Below are 16,613 nucleotides of genomic sequence, written 5' to 3'. Positions count from 1 at the left end.
CCTGTCGTTATTCCATTTCTTTTTTCGGAAGGATGGATAAATACATTTGCAGCTCTCGTGCTCAGCAAACTTTATTTCTATCTTAGGGTGCGTTCTGAAGCGGGTGGCTGCTGTCACGCGGAGGCGCTCGCTCTGGATGGCGAGGTGCAAATGTATGAAGAAAGGCCAGAGTTGTAGGCTCAGCGAGTCAGCCAGGATTGTTGTGGCAGCAACAGAAAAAACACACATCACTTGAATGCTTTCTCAGACACGCTCCCGGAGTCACAGCTATCAGCTTCTCTCTCTCGCTCTCTCTCGCTCTCTCTCTTACATACATGTTCTCTTCTTTTTTTTCTTTCTTTTTCTCTCTCTCTCTCTCTCTCTCTCTCTCTCTCTCTCTCTCTCTCTCTCTCTTTAACTCTCTTTAACTCTCTCTCTCTCTCTCTCTCTTACATACATTTTCCTAACTTCCTACATCTTTCTACCTATCTCTACATTGGATTGTTCAGTTGATGAACAACAAGTATATATTGAGTTGTTTGCTGTAAGATGGTCCCTCTTTTACAATCAGAATTCACTTTATAGGTGAAGTAAATTAATTTAGACTTGAAAATAACATGTAGTGTAATTTCAAGAGAGGTTTGCATTGACCTCATGGCATTGACCTCAGCTGCTGTACTATTATTAATAAATGAACCAGGCCCGCTGTGTTGTTAGCCAGGGGACTTGTTCAGCGCTGTTGTGTGTGTCAGAATGTAACATCATAATGCTATTCATTGTTTGGATCATGGGATCAGAGCCTTGCCCTGGTGCTATGATCTCAGCATGCACAGTAAGATGCACTTTAAAGTGTAAAAATTTACCCATAAATCTTCACACTCACAGTGAGTAGCTACTGGGCAATGTGACTTTAAACAATCTCTCTCACAATATTATGGACGAAAACTATTTGATATCACTAAACACCTGAAATGTATCACGTATCAGTTTTAATGGGAATCAGGCTGTCCTCAGCTGTCATCAAAATAGATACAAAGATGTTTTCCCCTTACATTGTTGAAAGCAAATATTTGAAAGTAAATATTTTCAATATCTCAAGTGGGGCTGAGCTATCAGCTCACAACATGTCACAGTGCAACATGTTGTGAGCATATAAATCAGCTATATTTGAAAATGTTAAAAGAATAATCTCACCTTGTAATGACATGCCCAAAATAGGCATGCCAGGTTGGAAGTGGAGAACAAAGGAGGTTTTTTACAGTGGTTTAGTTGCATGTACCCTCCTCAGGCAGTCACTAAATACAATAGGCACCAGCACCGCAGCCATACATATTATTATCATTACTAGTATGTCTAAATCTTTCTTTAGTGAATTATAATCTAATACAACAATCTGTGCTATCATTTGAATAACATTATTTAAAGCAGTTCTTGTGCTGACTGCAATTCACCTCCACAGTTGACCCTCCTTACTTCAAAACCAGCCCCGGTTCTATCTCTGCAAGTGTAAGCAATCCAAATTACATAAAAGAATGTTTATAAATGAATATGAAAGCTGTGGTCTGTTGAGTTCTGTGCATTAATTGGTAAAAAAAAAAATTCTCTTCACATTATATCTTAGGTTTTCTTCTTCTTTCTCTCTCTCTCTCTCTCTCTCTCTCTCTCTCTCCTACCTTTCCCGGTCGTCCCCCTACGGTCATATAACAGTGCCTTTACATATATTACCTTTTGATTAATGGAGCTGTATTCATTATTCTGCCCTATTGCTAATTAGAAAACGAACCCCAACTAATGATATACAGTTGGAATAATACTTGCCCACCAGGCATGACGGCATCGCGACAGTTTAAAAAAAAATCCTGTTCATGCGCATGCACGTGCGCATAAGCGCACACACACACACACACACACACACACACACACACACACACACACACAGTGCAGTACAGTCCCCACGCATAGACTGAAAGACGAAAACTGACATCCAATTCTTATCACTGACAAATGTATCAATCCCACTTCAGGTGAAAAACTGCACCCTCTGACTTTTATCAGTGGTGATCGTCATTTGTCTGTTTGTTTCCTTGGTTGCTGCTGGACCATTAGCAACAGAGACCTCTCCACGTAGATTCTGTCTTGTCCCCAGAGTAGAGGTAGATTCTGTCTTGTCCCCAGAGTAGAGGTAGATTCTGTCTTGCCTCCAGAGTAGAGGTAGATTCTGTCTTGTCCCCAGAGTAGAGGTAGATTCTGTCTTGTCCCCAGAGTAGAGGTAGATTCTGTCTTGCCTCCAGAGTAGAGGTAGATTCTGTCTTGTCCCCAGAGTAGAGGTAGATTCTGTCTTGTCCCCAGAGTAGAGGTAGATTCTGTCTTGTCCCCAGAGTAGAGGTAGATTCTGTCTTGTCCCCAGAGTAGAGGTAGATTCTGTCTTGCCTCCAGAGTAGAGGTAGATTCTGTCTTGTCCCCAGAGTAGAGGTAGATTCTGTCTTGCCTCCAGAGTAGAGGTAGATTCTGTCTTGCCTCCAGAGTAGAGGTAGATTCTGTCTTGTCCCCAGAGTAGAGGTAGATTCTGTCTTGTCCCCAGAGTAGAGGTAGATTCTGTCTTGTCCCCAGAGTAGAGGTAGATTCTGTCTTGACTCCAGAGTAGAGGTAGATTCTGTCTTGTCCCCAGAGTAGAGGTAGATTCTGTCTTGTCCCCAGAGTAGAGGTAGATTCTGTCTTGTCCCCAGAGTAGAGGTAGATTCTGTCTTGCCTCCAGAGTAGAGGTAGATTCTGTCTTGTCTCCAGAGTAGAGGTAGATTCTGTCTTGTCTCCAGAGTAGAGGTAGATTCTGTCTTGTCCCCAGAGTAGAGGTAGATTCTGTCTTGCCTCCAGAGTAGAGGTAGATTCTGTCTTGTCCCCAGAGTAGAGGTAGATTCTGTCTTGTCCCCAGAGTAGAGGTAGATTCTGTCTTGTCCCCAGAGTAGAGGTAGATTCTGTCTTGCCTCCAGAGTAGAGGTAGATTCTGTCTTGTCTCCAGAGTAGAGGTAGATTCTGTCTTGTCCCCAGAGTAGAGGTAGATTCTGTCTTGCCTCCAGAGTAGAGGTAGATTCTGTCTTGTCTCCAGAGTAGAGGTAGATTCTGTCTTGTCCCCAGAGTAGAGGCGCATGTTTTTGTTTTGTTTTTTTCTAACAAATGGGTTCCCAGATTGGTAACAGAGTCACCGCATTGATGGGTGGTCATTATTTTGTTCTGTAATGAGGGAAGCCCTGAGAATGTCCCAATCATATACCTGTGTGTGTGTGTGTGTGTGTGTGTGTGTGTGTGTGTGTGTGTGTGTGTGTGTGTGTGTGTGTGTGTGTGTGTGTGTGTGTGTGTGTGTGTGTGTGTGTGTGTGTGTGTGTGTGTGTGTGTGTGTGTGTGTGTGTGTGTGTGTGTGTGTGTGTGTGTGTGTGGGGGGGTGTGTGTGTGTGTGTGGGGGGGTGTGTGTGTGGGGGTGTGGGGGTGGGTGTTCAACAGACTCTGGGGCGACCAGATGCCAATGGTTAAGATGCATACCACATGGAATCCAATGCCAGCAAGTCACCGTTTCCATTCCCCACAGACTGGACCTGACCCTTACTTTCTCCATGCTTCCTATCTCTCCCACTGAAGACTCAAAAAGCCCCAAATATGACTATAGGGAAAAACTTTCAACAGATAACCAGTAAGACGCCCTCAGGGCCCTGAGGGCTGAAACAACAGGTCTGGGAATGTTTTCGGGCCGGTATGGTGTAAAATGTGTGCTAATTAGTAAGGCCAGGCGGGGCTTCGGGTCAGCCCAGTTAGGGCCCAGGTAGAGCCTTCATTTTCTGGCCTCTTGAGAACTCAAAAGGGAGACATCGAAGAGGAAGGACGGGTGGGAAAGGATCAACATATGGAATGTCAGTACAGGTCAGCTCCATATATGGAGATCTAAGGGTTTGAGGTTTGAGGTCAGATGTAGAGTTGCTGGCCGGTGATATATGCAGATCTAGGTGATGATCCAGTCTTATCTCCATGTATGGCTATCCAGGGTTGATGAAGTCAGTGTTGTGATCTTCATATATGAAGGCATGACAGACTGACGGCCATATATGGTGGCGTGATGGACGGACCGATGGACCGACTGACTGACTGACGGACAGACTGACAGGTTTTGAAGGTTTTCATAGTAACCTGCAACGGTCACAATCACAGGACCCATGCCTGTCAGAGGAGTAGTGGTTTCTGACACTTAGGGCTGTATTTTGCGTGTCTTAAGTACCAGGTCTTATTCCCTAACTTGAGTAAACTAAAGACCTGGAGGCGTGATCAATGCTCTTTGGCTACTCAGAATAGCCAAATGGCATTGATCACGCCTCCAGGTCTTTAGTTTACTCAAGTTAGGGAATAAGACCTGGTACTTAAGACACGCAAAATACAGCCCTTACAGTACAAACCCCTATAGCAGTGTTTCTCAAACTTTTTCTTTCAATGACCTGCCCTATTTGATATTCATTAGGCCAGAACCCTATACACTATAAGATGATAAGTGATCATTTAGAATCATTTGGTAACACGTTGTACACTGAGTTACAGACCCCAGCTAAATTAACTATCAATCATTTAGCTGGGGACTCTCTGGAACCCCCTCAAGGACACCTGGGAGTTTGAGAACCACTGCCCCAACACAACCCCCAAAATCGAATGGATTGCTATCAGCGGCTATGCTTGGACCCACTGTTCCCTGAGTGGACGTCCTGTCACACACTTCCCAGCCGATGACATTGACAAGCATCAGATTCCTCTCTCCCCTAATGCAGGGCCTATTCCCCCTATAGCCAGAGGGAGGGAGGGAGGGACAGAGGGATGGAGGGAGGGGGAACATACAGTACGAGTGTTTGAAGACTGAGGACTTTTGAGCTGTTTAGTAGGCAACTGTCACTTCTGGTTTGCAGCCAACCAGGACCACTGAGACTTGATTTGATGCATGCTGCAATGGCTGTCGCTCATTTTTGTTTCTACAAAAAAAAAATTCTTTACATTTTCATACCTTTTCTTGTCTTCTCTTTTCCTACCGTATACTTTACATTTGATTTTTTTGTGTGGTACAGCCACTCCAATGCCCAGCTATGTCCGTCCCTCCCTATGTCCCTCCCTATCTATGTCTGTACAGTATGTATGTTTAGGGTACAGGGGACACAGTGGCGCTGTTGAGCTTCACACTGTGCACAGGTGCATGATGGGAAGCTGAGTTTTTTGCACCACTCACTTCAGACAGGTCTGATTTTCATAATCATAATAGTAAAAAAAAAAAGAAGAAGCCAACTAATAAATGCCTAGTGATGGAAGCACAATGTACAACAACACAACAGTAGTCTATTTACTAGTGTAGTAGTACTCGAGTTCTTGACTCGTCTCGAGTCCGGTCTCAAGCCCACATTTTCATTTACTCTGTTTCGGTCTCACCCTTATTTCCTTAAATGACTTGCAGGACTTGACTTGGGATCGGACCAAGAGACTCTTTCCCCAGGAGTCCACTCGATTCACAAGTCACTACATTGCAATGCGAGTCAGACTTGGTCTTGACTTGGACTCGCTTTATTTGGACTCAACTACAACACTACTAGTTACTGTAATACTGAAACAATTTATTTGTGCCCTGTACCTTTACTTTTACTAATTTATTAATTAGTGGGTCTGAGGAGTTAAATACTTAGTGTCTTTGTGTCATACAGTACATGCGCACAGACGCAACACAAACACGAACACCGTCGGCCTCAATTAAGGCATCAGAACGTGTGAGTGGCATCAGAAACTGTGTGTGAGCGTCTTGTTTCCTTGCCAAAAACAACAGTCTTCAAAGTACATAAGACTTTGGTTTCATTTAACCTAATCTCCACTGGGTCACAGTAACTACAGATGTACTGTACCTACAGGAGGCAAGGTGTTTTACTCTCCAACAAAGCCTGCAAGCCAAGGCCAAAGGTGATGAAGGAGAACATTGGAAAGAGCCGGGGAGTCATTAGCACTTCACGCACCTACTGTTACTGTTGTTGTTGTTGTTGTTGTTTTTCACAGATCGGAGGTCAGCATTTTCTGAGATTACCTCTTTGCAGTTTGCTTCCCTCTTCCACTCTCTCCAAGCACCATTATGGTCCAGCACGCAGCCACCAGAGAGCAACAAGCCCATACGGTGGATAGTAATAGCTGTTTTCCCACATAGCTCAAGGGCCTACTAACCTATAGCCTGTTTCACTGTTTCTGTGTGTGCAGTATGAGACTGGAAGTTATCACTGAGGTCAAGTTGGTCAGTATAGTTCAGCTAGAGAGGGAATGCAGTCACGTAAGTCCATTCCATGTGCAGGTCTAGAATTGCTGAATGTGAAAGACCTCTATCCTGGGCTGGGGCACCCTGACCCAATAGCAGAGTGGTTCAGGCGCGTACCATATAGTAGAGGCTATAATGCCTGGCTGACAGAGAGTCACCAGGCCAGCTGGCAATTGTCTGTGTGACACTCCCCTATACCTCTCTCCTTCCTGTCTCTCTCCATTTGCCGTTACTGTCTCCACTTCTCTCTGGGGAAATAAATAAATAAAATACAGTAAAAATATATATATCCTTAATCTTTCGTTAGATTTTTTAGCCTTGCTAAGGATGGCAATGTCGGTCAGTTCTTCCGTCTAATAATTTGGTCCAAAACAAAACAAGGTTGCCATGGAATTTGCCTTGCATGTTGCTTGTATGCTGAACTCTACTAGATGTGATACTACAGTATATGCATACATTTGTATCATAGTTGGCCCTACAGGTGAGAGTGTGTGGCTCTAACTATGGGCTGGCAATCGGTAGAGTCAAACCATTTTGTTCCAGTTCGATTTAACGACACAGACTCTAATGGACACTAGGCTGGAGCCTATCTTACAGCGCAAATGCCTCAAAGCGTAGCATGATGCATCAAAATTTATTTTGTCATTTTCACGCCCAGCACTCACGTTGTAGTAAGTTCCAAATGTACTTGGGTGCATCAGTGTGCCCATGAACGTGTTAGTCTGAATTGCTGGTGAATTTCTGAGAACAGTCAGAAAGCAATTGCATCTTAGACCAGCTTTCATCTGAAGTCTAGTGCTACTTCCCCGCTATTTAAAGAACGCATTAGATAAGATTGACCCATATAGGCTGGTTTGCAATACGCACACACTGCTTGAAAATTCATTCAAATTCAACACATCACTCAAATTCAACTTGATAGAGAATATTGCTGAACAACTCATCATTGCATTGGGCATGTGAGTACCCGATGGTTAATTTGAAGGGATGAGAGGTACCAGAAAAAGATATACAGTATACCGGTATGTAAAAAAATATATTTAACATTATTCATTATCTCAATCCTAAATAAGAAAACAGTTGAAAAGTATCAGCCGCTGCCTGCTGTATTTCAGTACGGAGACGAGGAGATTGGTGAGGAGAGAGAGAAATGGATGAAAATAGACGTCACTGAACCTACCTGAATAATTTAGTCAGTACAGGCTAAATATTGTGTGGTTAAGTCATGGACATTTTGTTCATAAACCCATCTTTATTGCTTATTTAGGGATTATTTGAGGCCAGACCATTCAAATCAATCCACAGATGCACTAAAAAGTGTAATTTTGTAACGATACATTTTAACAGCGATATGATACGGATCACGATACATGGTTAACGATACGATACATAGACAATATTGGTTCATTCATGGCGATACGATATGATTCAATGATTTAAAATCGATACAGTAACTATTTTGCTAAATATATTAATTTGTGTGAAAAGTGATTTTCTTTATGGAAATTTAGTAAACAGTGATTCTCTGGCAAATACATGGACATTTTAATATTTTTTTAACACATATGGACACACCTTGACATGAACACAGAGATTACACACATTTATCGATATTCCAAGTGTTAGCGATATGGAATAGAAAAGTAATTTCTTTCTTCTTTTCTTCTTAAAATTATGTTTCATATCAATAAAATTGATTATTTGCATTGCAAAACGATACGATACAAAGTCAAACGATATGATTTGTTGCTGTTTGCATATCCATACAGATTAATTTAATTAAAATTGATGCATTGATACAGTTACTGTATAGTTACACCCCTAAGCAGTGATAGTCAAAGTATCCCCCAAAAGGCAAAAGTCACAATTCAGTTCACTGAGTTGGATTACCTATTCTCAATCTCAAGCATTTATTTTTCATACCATATACTGAAATGAATGGAATCGACTGTTGAGTAAATGTGGTGCATTATAGAAAATGACATGGTTCTTGGACTGAAAATGCCATACGGTGCTTTAACCACACCAGCATGAGAGGACAGTACTGTCACTGTATGGCATTCTATTGCATGTGTTTTGGTGAGATATGGTGAGATTGTTGACACCAGCACAAATCAGCATAGATCACCCGTGTTGTGAAGTGAGGGGCGCTCTTGTCATCGTACAAATTTACGTCATATTTGGCGGACATTTTACCTAATTTCTTTAAAAATCACACCTGTGTGAACTGAGTGGTGCAACAACCCCCCACGCCCCCTCCACCTCTCTCTCTCTCTCTCTCTCTCTCTCTCTCTCTCTCTCTCTCATATTAGCAGGCAACAGTGCAGCACTATCCCTCTCTCTGTTTCTGCCACAACAGCGCCCCTACTGGTACTCATAGTCATATACTGGTGCTCATTAACGTCACATAGGCGGGCTGACACATAGACACATAGACATTGCTGTTCCTTGGAGTGGTTGCACCACTCAAAAATATTGAGACGTGTGGGGACAAAAGCTGTATATAGGAGGGCCTAGCGCCCCTCAAAAATAATATTATGATACTTGTGTGTGTGTGTGTGTGTGTGTGTGTGTGTGAGTGAGTGAGTGAGGGGGGGGGGGACATGTGCTCTCTCTCTCTCAACAGTATCTGGGACAATCTGCAACAGTGTTTCTCAGCAACTTGGAATGAGTGAAAAGAAATATAATGACACAAGCACAAATGCTGCTGAGCCTCCATGCTGTGGTTTCTAATGCAGGAAACAACAGGTTTAATTACCTTATCTTTGTCTTCCTGGCTGAAAACTGAGAGCCACTGTGTGCAGTTCTGATATAGCAGAGAAAAAAGATTAAGCCCTTAAATTTGTGTTAATTGTCATGATTTGTCAGGAGCTGAGTTGGCTTTGTCAGAGGCTTAAAGGTCTTTGAATAAATAACTTTCTGAGGTCTAGTCTAACTTAGACTCAGGGGGGTGGATGCCTCTGCCTTGCATAGGCTTGGATTTTACTAAAAGGCCCCCCTTTTAACATACATAGTCCCCAGTGAATAGGCATTTTGCCCTTCACTGGTAACCTTATTTTGGATTTGTTTTAAATATATGAAGGTTTTATGGGCTGGGCTTTTTACTAAAAAGCCCCCCCTTTTAAAATACTACACACATACATACATACCCACCTACATACATACATTTCAGACGTTTTAGCAGTTTTTAAGGACCCACTTTTAGGCCAGTGCACCAGAGCAAGCTTTTGCCTTTTTTTAAACCCCACCCATTTTAACCAAATACATACATACATACATACATACATACATACATACATACAAGGGCCTTCACAAGGGCCTTCACTGGTAACCTTATTTTGGATTTGTTTTAAATATATGAAGGTTTTGTGGGCTGGGCTTTTTACTAAAAAGCCCCCCCTTTTAAATACTACACACATACATACATACCTACATACATACATTTCAGACGTTTTAGCAGTTTTTAAGGACCCACTTTTAGGCCAGTGCACCAGAGCAAGCTTTTGCCTTTTTTTAAACCCCACCCATTTTAACCAAATACATACATACATAGTTCTTTGTAAGGCATGCCCAAATAGGGAGTATATGCAGCCAGCTTGTGGAGTTCTGTCTTGTGTCAGGTTCAAATATGGAGTGTTGTGAGGTCAGAACAGGCCAGCTCCATATATGGACGCTGGGCACGGTCTAGAGCCCGGGCAGAGGCCTTTTTGGCACGGTTCTGGACAATTACACACACACACACTTGGTGAATTCATAGATAGATCGATAGATAGATAGATAGATATTGAAAATTATATATTTATGCTGCTACAGTTGCACTGTAGCAAAAAAAAGCTGCAATTGATGGAGGGGGAAGTGTTACTGAAACGATGTTGGTGCTTCTTGCACCAACAAAAAATATTTTTTTTACTTTAATGAATCGGCTCATAATATCGGCTATCGGCTTTTTGGTTGTCCACTAATAGGTGATCGGATATATCGGCCAAAAACCATATCGGTCGATCACTAATACATACATACATACATACATACATACTGTACATGTATACACATACATAAAGAAGGACACACATAGCTGCGCAATGGAGCAGAGGCATCGCTCAAAAACTGCTTTCAAATAGAATCTCTAACCCTTTTCTTCTCGTTCTCATTTCACTTAAGTCATCATCCTTTGGGTCCGTGCTGCATCTCATCAACATTTCATGCATACAGTATGATAATTAAACATAATGTTCTGCACTTCAACTTTGTTTTCTGAAGCCCCGTCCTCATTCCCACACACTCATGTTAAGTAGCACTCAGGCTACCCACCCCCCCCCCCCCCACACACACACACACACACACACTAACACACACACAAACACACAGTCCCGCGGCGTCATGGGATCGTATCGTCCTTTGCCGTTACGTCCTCGTTACACAGGGGGCGACCTATAAGGCTTTTCAAAGAGTTGAAGTTCAAGGTGTAGGCAGCAGTATTGCTAACGGAAGGCTGGGAAAGGAAGGAGGGCCAATTATAAAATTATGAGAGAAGAGGTTCCTACGTCTCCCAAAGACCCCCCCACTCCCCTGCGTTACAAGCCTGGTCTTTGAACACCTCTCACACACCACCAGATGACACAACCTTCAATGGCATCAGGCAAAGCCTGTGTCGTGGAAGCACGTTTTCTTCCTTTTTCTTTTTCACTTTTCTTTTCCATTCTTTCTTTACATCTCTTTCCCTCCCCTCTCCTGTGACGGAAAGTTTCGGTGCATTTTCTGGCGGTTGTCGTGGGCCTTAAAGGCGCGCGCTGGCAACGTGACAGCCAGAAGAAACAGCGAGTGCCACAACTGACACGTTCCCCATCCTTCTCGCATGTCGTATCCCTTTTGCCGGACAGCTGATTGATTCTGACAGCCTATATTGGGTGTTTCATATGAAAGAGAATTTTGTGATTAAAAGTTAATGAGTTGGAATTTTTCTCTGTGCTTTTATTACAGGCCGCCAGTTTTGAACATTTTTCAAAGTAACACCCCCAAATTCCACTGTTTGCAATGAATTAATAATACAGTCTTGTCACTGAAGTATCATGCATTCTTTAATCAGGCGCAGTTTTTTCCTCTTTTTTTTATCCTGAGAAAAGATGGGCTCTTGGAAGGTATTTCTTTATAATCAGAGCAATTATGAACTTAGCGGCTTTGCAGGTCATCATGAAGCCTTGTTTGTACAAAGCACATAGTCATGCATACAAAATAAAATATATCTATTTAAAACGCTTTCCCACTTTATTGTAGTTTGTAATCTGAATGAGAGGTCTTGACTGACTACCCACATTAGTCACAGGCTAAGCTCTCCAAGGTTTAGAAGACTGAGGAGCCGGCCCGGACGGCTGCCGTATAGCCATCAGGGCACCTATAGGCTGCTAATGCAGCTTGACAGTGTGCCGCGGGTTCGACTCCCGATCCTGACGACCGTTGCTGCATGTCACTCCCCATATCCCTCCCCCCATATCCTGTCAGTTTACAATCTTTATCAATAAAGGCAGAAAAAGCTCCCAAAAATATCTTGGGGGAAGAAAGAGACTGAGGGGCCGAAGCCTCTGAACCACATGGACATGGGTCCAGTACAAAAATAATGACCTTTTCTTTCCTCAAACACTCAATGGGTCATTCAATAAACATGGGTTTAGCCCAGCCCCCTTTTCCATCCACTTTGGAACCGACCATGCCGATTCTGTGATTCTGTTTGGTCTCCCTTTTTGTGTTGAAAGCTATTATGGCTTCTATTATACCTCTACGTCTCCTTCTCACCTGGAAGAGAGGAAAATAGAGGCGGACAGCCACACAGGCTTGAAGTGGCTTAATTTCATGGTCTTCAGGTCATTTTCCATACTCTCCTCACCAAGCACTTTATGCCTCTGGCTGCCGCACCCATACTCGCCACTTTACCACCCCCTGTGTCACGGAATGAACGTATACAAAAAAGCATGTTAAAGTGAAGAAATAGCTCCGCAAAACATGCACAAGGTGTTTTCCCAGTTGCGCGGTAGGCGTTGTGTTTCTCATGGAGCCGTTGCCCCTCTCTTACAGAGCTGTGTAGGAAGTTCGTAATTCTGTCTCTGTGTCACACAAGAGGCATGTATAACCTGCCAATGAAGACGAGGAAGGCAGTATAACCAGGGCCTCTCTTGTCTCATTGTTAAAAGAGTGAAAAGCGCCTTTTGTGCAGAGAGTTGCGTTTTTGATCTCTGGGAGTTTGTTTTAGAGAAGCTCTTCTATTCCAAGGCATTATACGCATGTGGCAGCTACAAGGTTATTATTATTATCTGAAACGGACCTCAGCACTGTCTTCCTGCCTCTCTTTCTGTTGCTCTCTGCTTCCTCTCTCTTTCCCTGCCTCTCTGTCTTTCCTCCTTCCTCTCGGTCTCTCTGTCTCTGTCTGTCTGTCTGATTCTCTCTCTCTCTCTCTCTCTCTCTCTCTCTCTCTCTCTCTCTCTCTCTCTCTCTCTCTCTCTCTCTCTCTCTCTCTCTCTCTCTCTCTTTCTCTCTCTCTATCTGCCTCTCTCTCTCTCTCTCTCTCTCTCTCTCTCTCTCTCTCTCTCTCTCTCTCTCTCTCTCGCTCCCTCTTCCCGTCTTGCTATTCCTAATTTCCTTTCTGTCCCTCTCCCTGTCACAGCATCCCTCAACAAAAGTTTGGGTATTTTGGTGTCCCTCAATAAGTCATACAGGTATTCTCTCTACCCCCCACATTGCCATCCCAACTCCTGAGCGTGGCACTGTGGAAAGAATCTTAGGTGAAGGCCTCTAATTAGTTCCCATCAAAAATGTAATTCCTTTTCTGGAATTATGCCGCAAGGGCCAGTCGGAGTGGCCCAAAGCCAAGCTACCTGGTTGGCTGGCGGTGAGGGTAAGAAAAGAACAAGGGGAGAAAAAATAATAATGGAAAGATATTCTAACCCGGAGCTATAGCACATTTATATGCTTGACGTGACTCAGCCATCAATGTTGAGTCGAATTCTAATTTAATTTCTGAGATGTACGTGTAATTTTGCCATTAATATGAATGTTACCGGCCTAAATATTTCACACGTCTCCTGGATATTGTGAACGCCTCATACATCCTTCAGTAGACTGTTAATTCATTTACTCCTTTCTGATAATTGAATACCGCTATACTTTTTTTCGTTCTTTTTTTTTCTCCGCTGGGAAAGAGTGTGCAGGTGTAGTGATAGAGTGAACCAGGAGGTTGTAGTCAGGTACACAGCTAAGTAGAAGTTCAGATGTCTGTTAACCCATTAAGACCTGCACCATTCTACAAATGTCGTTCTCACACATTTCACGAAAAAAAAAAAAGAAGCTATAGATGTACCAAGTGACACGCTGCGAGCTTGTAGGCTACATCTGCTGAATTTTTTAATAGCCAATGCAAACAAACAAAACATTTTTGTATTTCCTTTGCCTTTCCGGTTTTAATATAGGACAAGACACCCCCAACCCCCCATGATGGACTGTAGTATAAAAGACGTATTTTATTTTTTCCTTTTCAACATCACATGGCCTTTATGGCAATTAATAATTAATTAATTAACTAAATTAACTCCCTGGGTGGGAAGAGTTGTTCAAGCGGGCGGTGGGGGGAGGGAGGGCCGCTCTTTACAAGCAGCGCTGTTGTTCTGCGTTTGCAGACAAGCGCCAACCCCCCCGTCCTGTCTAAAGCTGGTGCCACTACTTGTCTCCGGGTTAACAGAAAGAGGAGATATAGTAGGCCGGGACTGAATTATTCACGCTCCCACAACACATGCACTTTTGCTTTTCAAGCATGACTTATGATTTAATTAGAAACTTCATGGTGTGTTGCTGGCTATTTAAATATTAAAACCTTCGGGTTGATCACTCCGGATTAGCCATCCCTGTGAATACTTCAGATGTCTCTCTCTCTCTCTCTCTCTCTCTCTCTCTCTGGTTTCTCTTCTCACCTTCCTGCCATGTTTTGTGAACTCCTGCGCTTGTAGAGATAGTTTGCCAACGCGGAGGGAGGGAGGAGTACACCAGTAATTACTCTTCTCCATTAGAGACAACCGGCTGCCTTCCAGGACCTCTGGGAACTGTAATGGGTAACCACAGTCTGTGTGTGTGTGTGCATGCATGCACGTGTGCAAGAGAGAAACTGTGTCTGTGTGTGTGTCTGCGAGTGTTTGTGCACGCTTTAAGTGTAAATAAATGTCGGGACATGTGTCCTCATGTGTGCATATACAGTATGGGTTTGTATGTGCGTGTTAGCATACTTGCGTGAGTGAGTGTCCTTGACATGGTGAGCATGAGAAGATAGCTTAAGAAGATAGAGAGAGAAGTGTGAGAGAGAGAGAGGTGGAGGTGAACCCTCATTATCACTGGTCTGCATGGGTGGAGGGTCTGTTACATTAGTACTGCTTCAGTGCTTAGATGATGAGGTGCGGGCAGGTGGCGTGTGCGTGCGTGCGTGCGTGTGTGTGTGTGTGTGTGTGTGTGTGTGTGTGTGTGTGTGTGTGTGTGTGTGCGCGTGTGCGCGCGCGTGTGTGTTTTCAATTTCACTTGTTTATTTTGTATCCTGTGTGGCAGCACGCACGCGGCCGTGGCTAAGGGGTAGAGTGTCAAAGTGTCCTTGAGCAAGACACTGAACCCCTAATTGCTCCTGATGTGCTGGTGGTTGCCTTGCATGGTTTCTGCCGCCACTCCTCCAAATTCGCTTCATTTCCCCTCCCAGTCCTCCCTCAGACTTGATTTCACTGTTAATAGTGTTAATATTTCAGTAGTTTGCACAGTGAGAGGTCCAGGAATCTTTGCGTGCCTAAACAGATAATGTCCCCTTTAAACAGCATTCTGTTTATGAACATCTTCTGATTGCACTGGGATGATGCTGCGCAATCTGAAGAGAGAGACGGATAAACACACACACGCACGGCGCACGCACGCGCGCACGCACACACCTTATGAGTGTTTTTTAAAGTCATGTAATATTTACTCATTTAATTAATTTTGTTCTTATTTCAAATTGTATTTAGATGCTGTGGAAGTATTGTTGCTCTCACTGAAACGGAAAGTTGACAGAGAATAACAGATGATACTGGCCAATGCTGCTGTATTACAAAGATATGCTCTATTACTTTTTAGTCTTTATTTTTTTACTATTAACCTGCCTGTTAAAGGTAATAGTAGGCCTACAAAATAATGTACACAATAAAGTATTAGCCCTAATCCCTATACATAAAAGATGCACTGTACTTAAAGGTGTGTAACATCAAAATGTAAAATGATGTACACCCATACGTCTCATTATGTTACTTTCAATAACTTAATTGATTAAATTCATATTTGACACAGATTCAAATCTTTGTAATGTTATAATCATATTTTACAAAAATCTAATATGATTAGCCTAGTTGTCAATCTTCGTTATCTCTCAAACACTGTACATAGGCAGTTGAGTCTGGAAAAGGACTTTGAATTTGTGGATGATTTGTCCGTGTCCAAATGTTCCGTTCAAAAGACGCATCGGCAGCTCCCTGCGAGTCAACGAGAACGCTGTCGGATGGCCCTGACGATGAATATCACGGAGCTGGCAGGGCCGCGTTAATTATTAACCCCACGTTACATTTGAAGAATGCTCAGCAGGCGTGAGACTTAAAAGAAGCTAATGTTTCACTATCAAACCGTTTCATCTCATCTTCATAACAGATCTAAGCGCATGCCGGGGCAGGACAGGAGCATTAGTTTCTCAACGCCGGGTGTTTTAAAATATGGCCTCCACCTACCCTCGTCGTTGTGGGGGAAGAAGTCATGGTTTTGTCTTGAGGGGCTGAGTGTCTTCGTGTGACTGGCCATTGGTTTTAAGTGGCTTGTTGCATTTTTCATGGAGGCGGGGGTCTGTGGGAAGGTCTTGTCACTCTATTAAGGATCCATTCAAATGGTAGGAGTGCCCTGGAATGAAGTGGGCGCTGAAATATTCATCAAATACTGCAACAGTGCGTGTGTGTGTGTGTGTGTGTGTGTGTGTGTGCGCTCGCACGCGCGCGCGTGTGTGTGTGTGTGTGTGTGTGTGTGTGTGTGTGTGTGTGTGTGTGTGTGTGTGTGTGTGTGTGTGTGTGTGTGTGTGTGTGTGTGTGTGTGTGTGTGTGCAGTGTGTGTGTGTGTGCGTGTTAATTAAGGGAAGAAGCTATGCTTTAGACGGGTCAGGGTGCACTGCCTGCCGTAATGGAGGGAGATGAATTGAGTCATAGTGACACTTCGTCATTTCCATCCGTACTTGTTTTCATTTATCCCTTTAACACCGCATGCATTGAGCCAGAAACAGACAAGACAACTCGCACTT

The sequence above is a fragment of the Protomyctophum bolini genome (assembly GCF_963924005.1).
Source record: "Protomyctophum bolini genome assembly, chromosome: 3".
NCBI classification, from domain to species: domain Eukaryota; kingdom Metazoa; phylum Chordata; class Actinopteri; order Myctophiformes; family Myctophidae; genus Protomyctophum; species Protomyctophum bolini.
This window is presented reverse-complemented; position numbering follows the sequence as displayed.